At 49.8% G+C, this 9,584-nt stretch overlaps 1 non-coding gene across 1 annotated transcript; it reads right to left on the bottom strand.

The window, feature by feature from the left end:
• Window positions 1-201: 201 nt before the first annotated feature.
• On the bottom strand, window positions 202-449 carry LOC130042773 (small nucleolar RNA SNORA53). The gene has a single exon (XR_008795294.1). It is a non-coding gene; the product is annotated as a small nucleolar RNA SNORA53 (small nucleolar RNA).
• Between the last annotated feature and the right edge of the window lie 9,135 nt (window positions 450-9,584).

Here is a 9,584-nt window from a genome sequence, read left to right as displayed (position 1 = left end):
GAGTGTCAAAAAAATATCTATTTTCACTGTATTCCTGCAACTCTATTATGTAAATCAGTACCTTAAAGATTTTTTTTTTCAGTAAGAGATAAGCATTTATTTCTTGAAGTTCTAAATTCTATTTCTTTTACGTTACATAATCCCGCTATGGAATATGGGAGACTTAACTTCTGCCATTGCCAAGCAGAAATTTTCATCATTAGTGTCCGCACACCAGTCACGTCCTGATAGTCAAGAATGACAGCATAATTGCATGTCATTTCTATCAGAACTTAAGACTTAACATGCAGGTATATTAATCTCACATGCCAATGACTCAAGCACCTTTGACTATACAACCCAAAAAGTTGCTGGATGTTTCTTTCACTGGAACTACGAGAAACCAAACTTAACAAGTAGAACTCAGATCAAGACTGACATCCACAAAGGTGGATCTAAGGAAGCATGTTGAGTACCTTAAGATTCTTTTTCAAACAAACTTATTTTTCTTGTAAAATACAGCATCATAACGTTATCGCCACTTCGCAAACAACCCATTTTACCTCTAGACTCTGAGCACAAGACGACCAAGCTGTGAAAAACGATCATACATACTCTCCCAACATTTCCCCAGAGGAAACCAGCAAATTGTCCCCTGCCGCCGCAAATTCACTTCTCCGGTGCAAAACACAAAAAGGCAGGTTTTCACTCTCCTCTTTAACCATGCATTTTCAAAAACAAATAAAAGATGCAGAAGACTGCGCCGCTTCCCCGGCGCTTGCACAAGCAACTCGCCCCCTTGAGCTGCCTGGTGCAGATGATAAGCATCAGGGTGGCCAAACCCTTTTCCTCCCCGGCGCGTCCACAGCCGGGCGGCTGCGGTCACTGGCCCGCGCAGCGGAAAAGAATCAGTGACCCCGCGCGGAATGTGGGCGTGGGCGCTGGGGCCGGGGGGAGCCCGGGCCAAAATTAGAGCAAAAGCCACGGCCGCCCCCAAACCTGGAGTGGGGCGCTCCTCCAGGGGAACCGAGTCTCGCACCCAGAACTGGGGGCGCCCACCGCCTGGCGCGGGCCGGGGAACTCGGGACTCAGCCCCCTGGCGACCCCCGAACCGTGGCAGCCCGGGAAATGCAACTGGGGGGGAGGGACCCCCCGGGATGGGGAGCGGGGCACGGCTAACGGGAACCCGGACCCCGGGGCGCACGGCGCACCCCCACCCCACCCCGCACCCCACACCCCCACGCCACACCCCCAGTCCACCCCGCACCGCGCACCCCCACATCACACCCCGCACTGTGCACCCCGCACCCCCACCCTCACTCCTCAACCCGCATCCTCACGCTGCACCCCCACCCCGCACCCCACACCCTGCACCCCCAGCCCGCACCCTCACTCCTCAACCCGCATCCTCACGCTGCACCCCCACCCCGCACCCTGCACCCCCAGCCCGCACCCCGCCGCCTCAGACTCACGCTGGCTTCATGGCAGCAGTTCCGAGCGGTCCGGGGCGAGCGCGTGCGAGGCTGGCCTCCGCCCGGTGTCCGGCGTCCGGCGTCCGGCGGGGACTGGCGACAGAGCCGCAGGGAGAGGCCGCGGGGATAGGGGCGGAAGGGGACGCGGCGGCGGCGGCGGCGACCTGGGCGCGGCGCTCCGGGCGGCCAGGGCTACTCGGCGAGCCCAGGTGAGCTCGCGCCGGCGCTTTTCAAACTGGCCAATCAGCGGCCACAGGCGGGGCGGGGGGCGGGGCCTCGGCGCAGCGCGCTCTCCCGGAAGTGGCCGCCCGTCTCCTAGGCAACCGACGCGGCTGCGGGGCAGGACGCGCGCGCGCGCTCCGGGCTTCCCTCGCGAACACCGAGGGGTTCGTTTCCTACTACTGTGCAGCAGGACCAGGGGTGATTCGGAGGTCGCAGGGCTCAGTCGTCCCTTGAGCGTGCTCGGACTTTCGCTGTGCCCTGAGCAGGCTCAGACTCACTCTCTGGCTGCCGTAACCGTCACTACATTTCATGACTTCCTCTTCCTTCACAACAGTTTCTTGCTCCCCCCAGGCTCCGGTCCCTCCAGCTGCATCCTATACAGAAGTTGTTTTTTGTTTGAGGGTCACACCCAGCAGCGCTCTGCGATTATTCCTGGCTCTGCACTCAGGGAGCGTTTCTGGCAGGATGATCCCTGGGATCGAATCCCGGTCCCTGGCAGGATTGGACGCCTGGGATCGAATCCCGGTCGGTAGCACGCAAGGCTCCTCCTCCTCCATCCCCTTAGACATGCATTGTTTTATCAAACACTTTCTGTGTAAACTCAGGCCTTCACAATGAGAAGCATGTACTCTTGCCACAGCTCCTGCTCCAGATCCAACGTTAATTTGATTTAAAAAATATATATATATGTATAGTATACATTTATATAGTGTATATCAGGTCCCGCTTCCCAGTGGTACTCAGCCAACCTGGCTAGCCCTATCGGTGCTAGGACCAGTGGATGAGAGACTGCTTGGTGCTGCTCTGGCATTAAAGGGGCCACCACCACCCCGTGATGCTCAGAAACCATGTGGTACCAGGCATCAAACGGGGTTTGGTTGTGACCAAGGTAAAAGCCTTCACTTAGGCGCTATTTTCCCGGCTCCTCATTCTTTTTTTTTTTAAATCAAATTATTTTAATTTTGGGACATGCCCAGTGATGCTCAGACTCTGACTCTGTGCTCAGGTGATGCATACGGGGACTCAAACCTAGTTTGGCTCTGTGCTTACCCACTGTGCTGTTCTGCCTCCCCTGCCCTTCTAGAGGGCTTTCAGGCCACACCCGGCAATGCTCAGGGCTTACTGCTGGCTCTGCTTTCAGCAATCATTCCTGGAAGTGCTTGGGGAGCAATATAGGATGATGGGGATTGAATCTGGGTCTGTGACATGCAAGGCAAGCTTACCTCTCCGGCCCATCTTTTTTTTTCTTTTTTAAATTAGCACAGCGGGTAGGGCGTTCGCCTTGCAAGCGGCCAACATGGCCGACCCGAGTTCGATTCCTCCGCCCCTCTCGGAGAGCCCGGCAAGCTACCGAGAGTATTCGATATGCCAGACACAGTAACAACAAAGTCTCCAATGGAGACGTTACTGGGCCCACTCGAGCAAATCGACGATCAACGGGAGGGCCTTTACCTTTTACCTTTAAGTTGATGAGCCACACCTGGCTATGCTCAGGGCTTACTCCTGGTTCTGTGCTCAGGGATAACTCCTGACAGGCTTGAGAGAGCAAATGAGCTGGGGGTCAAACCTGGGTCAGCCACACTCAGGGCAAGCACCCTATCCACTATCCACCCTATGCACTCTGGCCTTATCAAATTTTTGGTCATCTCTGGGCATTCCTTGGTCCTTACCCTTGAGGCACAATGTTCAAAACCACTCTTGCTACAAAGAACCGTTCCTTCTCAGTTCCCATTTCAACTTTGCACCCCTAAGTTGATGACTGTTAAAAGTGTGTTGCATCTGTGTTCTCACTGCAGTGTAGCCCCTGACACCAGAGACGGGTAACAGGCATAATTTAATGTCCTAGAACCATGGTTTCCAATATAAAGATGGTTCTGATCTGTGATATTACAAATATATTTACAGTGAATAAATTTGGTAATACATTATTTTGCAAAATCTGTAGGATAAATTCCTATTTGCTGAGACAAGTGTATACTTGCATAATGCCTCATGGGTAATGCCAAATTGTCTTCTACAAAGGTTTTCCAAATATGTGGCAGTTCTACCAACCATGTATAAAATTGGTTGTCTTCACAGCAATAGCACAGCGGGTAGGGCATTTGCCTTGCACACAGCCAACATGGCCGACCCGAGTTCGATTCCTCTGCCCCTCTTGGAGAGCCCGGCAAGCTACCGAGAGTATTCGATATGCCAGACACAGTAACAACAAAGTCTCCAATGGAGACGTTACTGGGCCCGCTCGAGCAAATCGATGATCAACAGGAGGGCATTTACACAATGTTGACACCAAAGTGTTATCAATCTTAAACAGATGCTGTTCATGTAATACTGAATAAAATAACACTGATTTCACTGTATCACTGTCATTCTGTTGTTCATCGATTTCCTCGAGCAGGCACCAGTAACGTCTCCTTCGTCCTAGCCCTGAGATTTTAGAAAGTGCCACATTCGAGGCTCTTTCAGGGTCAGGAGAATGAGATCCATCATTATTACTGGTTTTTGCCATACTAAGTACGCCATGGGGAGTTTGCCAGACTCTGCCGTGTGGGCAGGATACTTTTGGTAGCCTGCCAGGTTCTCCAGAGTAAGAACTAGATAATAAGATGTCACACAGCCACAAATGCGGCCATGCGCACCCGGGAGCTGGGTTTTATAGTCTCTGGGTCTTGGCCATTGATGGATTACACAGCACCAGGGGCAGTTGGTGGGTGTAAGCCTACATACTGGAAGATGGGAGATCTGGTGGAGGAGGCCCAGTCCCAATCCAAGCAGGCTTGGAAATCTACGCCCCGGGTCCCCGCACACCTGGGTTCCTCTGCCAGTTCCTTCATGCGTGAGGCTCGTCCAAACGTGTGGAGAGTGGTCTTAAGCATGGCTGTGGCTGGAACCAAAGGCCTTCAGCTGCCGGGGCTCTGCTCGGGGTGGGGAAGGAAACTCAACCCACCCTCCTCCAAGGGGCCCTGGTGAGGACAGCCAGGCACAGAGGCAGGAGACTCTGTGCTGTTCTCTTCTGGGAGCTGGGTTTTATAGTCTCTGGGTCTTGGCGGTTGATGGGATTACACTGATTTACATTTGTTTTATGAGGATTGGGTGCTGGCTCATGTGCTTAAGAGCCATTTGTAGTTATTTTTCTTTTGTTTAGGGGCCACACCTGGAGATGCTCAGGTCTTAATCCTGGCTCTGAGGTTAAGAATCACTCATCACTCTTGGCAGGTCTTTTCTGTTTGTTTTTATTTGGGGGCCAACACCTGGTGATGCTCAGTGGTTACTTTTGGCTCTACACTCACGAATTACTCCTGGGGATGCTTGAGGGGCCATATGGGATGCTGAGGATTGAACCTGGTTTGGCAGCATACAAGATAAACAACCTACCCATTGTACTATATCGCTTTTGTTTTGGCTTTTTGGATCACATCCGGAAATGCACAGGGGTTACTCCTGGCTCTACACTCAGGAATCACCCCTGGCGGTGCTCAGGGGACCATACGGGATGCTGGTAATTGAATCCAGGTTGGCCACGTGCAAGGCAAATGCCCTACCTGCTGTGCTATTGCTCCAGCCCCTGTACTGTATCACTCTGGCCCCTGCACTCCTGACAGGTCTTGAGGGATCATATTTGGTGCTGGGGATTGAACCTGGGTTGGCTGCATGCAAGGTGAGCACCCTACCTGCTGTACTGTCTAGCCCTGAACAATTTTGAGGCTTTATTTGTTTTCTGCTTTGGGGCCACACTTGGTGGTGCTCAGGGCTTACTCATGGCTCTGTGCTCAGGGGCCACTCCTGGCAGGGCTCTGGGAACTTTTGCAGTGCTAGAGTTCAAACCCAGGTCAGGAGTGATGCTCAAGGATCAATATTTCAGATCCTTTACCTTGTTGTTCCATTAGGTTCTTAGTTTTCTCTTACTGGTTTATTAAAGCTATTAAAATACTGAAGAAGTTCTTCAGTATTCAGTCCTGATCCAAAATAGTGATTCAAATATTTTCCTAGTTCAGATTTTATCTTTATGTTGTCTTGTGATAGCTTAGACAAAATAATTAAGCCAGCTAAATTTTACCTGTCTTTTTTGGCTACAAGTCTTCTTGCTCTGAGAACAACTGTCTTTGGGGTGAGGACACTCCCAAGCAGTGCTCAGGGGACCTACAGGCCACTCTCTGTAGGCCATCCAGGCCAAGTGATTCAGTGCTAGGCCCAAGGATGTAGGACTTCTGGGGCCCTGTGTTCTGGGTCCCACCAGGACCACACTAGACATGCTGGGCAGGGGGAAGGGGACGAGGACATATGCAGTGCTCCAAGGTCATGCCTAGTGGTGGTTGGGAACCCACCCTGGCTTCAAGCCACAGCCTAAGGGTGGGGGAGACATGCTAGTGTTCTCAGCCCCCAGTGCATGGGAAGGATCTGCCCCTAATGGCTGAACTATCTCCCCGGCCCTATGAGAAGTTTTTTTGTTTGTTTGTTTGTTTTTTTGCTTTTTGGGTCACACTCAGCGATTCACAGGGGTTACTCCTGGCTCCGCACTCAGGAATCACCCCTGGAAGTGCTCAGGGGACCATATGGGATGCTGGGAATCGAACCCGGGTTGGCCGCGTGCAAGGCAAACGCCCTACCCGCTGTGCTATTGCTCCAGCCCCTATGAGAAGTTTTTAATGTTTTAGTGTGATATTGCTTTGGCTTTTTGTTGAACTCCTTGAGCCATCGGAACTTCATTTGTGGTCAAGTGAGAGGTTGTTATTTGTGCTGGGAGCTGGGCTTCATTCCTGGCTCCCTGCCCTTGGCTGCTCCTCAAGTCTGGTTGTGGTGGCCGTCGTTCTGTTGGGCATCTTTTCATAGAGAGCACCACATTCTTGTTGCAAACCCAGCTAGACCATCCTCCATCCCTGGGTTCTTCTTGATGCACTGCAAATTATCTCACATTGCTTTCTTCGTCTACCTTTGTGTGGCCTCGGGTGCTTTTTATTTATTTATTTTTGTTTGGGGGCCACACCCAGCCATGCTCAGAGCTTACTCCTGACGTTGCACTCAGGGATCATTCTTGGCAGTGCTCCGAATATCACTGTATCACTGTCATCCCATTGTTCATCAATTGCCTTGAGCAGGCCCCAGTAACATCTCCTTCGTCCTAGCCCTGATTTTAAAAAGTGCCACATTCGAGGCTCTTTCAGGGTCAGGAGAATGAGACCCATCATTGTTGCTGGTTTATGGCATACTGAATATGCCACAGGGAGTTTGCCAGACTCTGCCACGTGGGCAGGATACTTTTGGTAGCCTACCATGTTCTCCAGAGTAGTAAGATACCGTGCAGCCGCAAATGCAGCAGCAGGGTTCTGGGAGCAGGGTTTTATAGTCTCTGGGTCTTGGCAGTTGATGGGATTACACGGCACCGGGGGGGCAGTTGGTAGGTGTAATGCCTACATACTGGAAGATGGGGGATCTGGGTGGAGGAGGTCCCAGTCCCAATCCGAGCAGGCTTGGAGATCTACGCCCCGGGTCCCGCACACCTGGGTTCCTCGGCCGGTTCCTTCATGCGTGAGGCTCCGCCAAACGTGTGGAGAGTGGTCTTAAGCATGGCTGTGGCTGGAACCGGAGGTCTTCAGCTGCCGGGGCTCTGCTCGGGGTGGGGAGGGAAACTCAACCCACCCTCCTCCAAGGGGCCCCCGGTGAGGACAGCCAGGTGCGGAGGCAGGAGACTCTGAGTACCAGAGATCAAAGTCAGGTCAGCAGCCACATGCAAGGAAAATGCCTCACCCGCTGGGCTAGCTCTCCAGTCCCCTTCTCTTAGCTCTTTAAACTTCCTCCTCCTCCTCCTCAGCCTCATTTATGGACCTTTTTCTCCCGAAGCATCACGGCATAGGTCTTCCACCTGGCTCCTCACTGGACGCCACCCCCCCCCACACACACACATTCATTTCCAATAACTCCACCTTCCCTTCTGTATTTTTGAGCTCCAGAGTCTTACATCCAGCTACCTTCTGGATTCTCTAATGCGTGATTCATAGACTCTTCACATCTAGCACCTACCCCAGAACCCACAGTGATGGCAGCTCCACCTTACCAGCCCAGAGGCTCTGGGTATCATCACTGATTTTTGCCTCTCCTGCTCCTATACTCAGTCACCAAATCTTTGGCAGACATACTGGCTAGCCAGCTTTTTATCCCGTGCCACCCCTGCATGCAGGTACATATGCATACAGGAACCTGTTTTTTGTCATGCACAAGCATGTTTGCACACTGGGAGGTGGGAAAGAATCTCAAGTAGAAAACAGGAGAACTTTTCAAAAATAAATAATTTTTATTTTTCTCTTCATGATCTAAGAAAACCAGACGTTAAATTGGAAGACCATCTCCAAGTTTAGAAATGGGTTTTTAACATCTCTGTTTCAAAACGGACTAGAAAACCCCAGGTAGGCATTCAGTGAATATGTTATCAAGTATTGATTAAACAGTGTTGATCAATAGGCATTTCGGGTAAAAGTAGTACTAGAGCCAAAACAAACTTGGGACCCATTGGATCCGAATGAAGAATTTCTCCAACATAGCTAAGAGTACCATCCAACTTCATCCACCTTCCTCAGAGACTTTGAATACCAACAGAGTTCTACAAATAAACCCTGTCACCTGGATCAAAGACCTCAGAAGACCAAATATTTAAATCACTTTGTAGACCCAAGCTTCTAAATGTTCCACATATAATTCTAGTCAACCATGATCGGTTCACTTCTTTGAAAGATAATGGAGTCTCTTTTAAAAACCAACAATGAATTCAACAGTGAGTGTAGGTAGGGAATAGAGTTGATTAAATGGCTTTCTTCAAACACAAGCTTTATACAACTACAATGTTGACAAATCTTGGAGTAGTGTTTTTGAAGTCAGGGGTAGGGGGAAGAAATACATCCATCAGGAGTGAGCCCCCAGCCTCCCATAATCCCTTCTAGTGAGCAACTGGATTATCAAAGGGACTGTCACATCTCTCCAGTATGTTGGCACATCATAGTGTTTTTTTAGAATCATTACATTAAAAGACATCTTTTCCCAGTGAGGTCTTCCCCTGCAAACCCTTTCGACTTTCTGGGATGACATGGGCAAAAACATTCCCACATAAGACTTAATATTTAATGACAATCTGTCTGAATACATTCTCACTTCATAGGAGAAGCTTCAAATCTATGTATTGCAAACTGTTGTGCAATTTTCATTTGTCCAAAAGTATACAAGGAACTCAAGTTTGCAGAAGTCTTGAAGACATTATGAAACACTTGATTTGATTTTGTCATTTTAACATTTTTTTCCCCTTTAAAGCATGATGCAAACACTGAATAAGGAAAGATGAAATAATTTAAAAGTCCTTCAAATTCATTCCCTGTTTCCTTTCAATTTCTTCTGTGCTAAACAAAAGACATTATTCTCTATAAATAAGAAAAATTTTAGCATTTCTTTTTTTTGTTTGTTTTTGTTTTGTTTTGGGCCACACCAGGGAGTAGTCAGGGCTTATTCCTCAGGCTCAGGGATCATTCCTGGTGTGGCTTGGGGGACCTAATGGGGTGCCAGGGATCAAACCAGGGTTGGCTGCGTACAAGGTCAGGACCTTACCTGCTGTACTAACTCTCCAGCCCTACACCTTGGCATTTCTGGATTAGAGTATTTTTCTTAAACTCTGTGCCCTTGTCCTAGTTTAAGGCACAGACACACTGGAGAATTCCACTAACATGTTAACTTGTTGCCAAAAAAAAAAGTTTGCAATTAATGTACAAAAATATTGACCCACCCTCAGAACTGCATCAGTCTGCCCATCTTTCCGAGAGGAAGTAAACATAATAAAATGAATCAAACCTTATTTCTCCTCCACCTTCATCCAATATTTATCACTACTTGGCCGAAGAGGATTGGACAATGAACTGTTTGCAAGGCCATTCA

This window comes from Sorex fumeus, unplaced genomic scaffold (assembly GCF_029834395.1).
Source record: "Sorex fumeus unplaced genomic scaffold, SorFum_2.1 ptg000109l, whole genome shotgun sequence".
NCBI lineage: Eukaryota > Metazoa > Chordata > Mammalia > Eulipotyphla > Soricidae > Sorex > Sorex fumeus.
The sequence above is the reverse complement of the archived record's forward strand: the minus strand, read 5'-3'. Positions and strand labels throughout refer to the sequence as shown.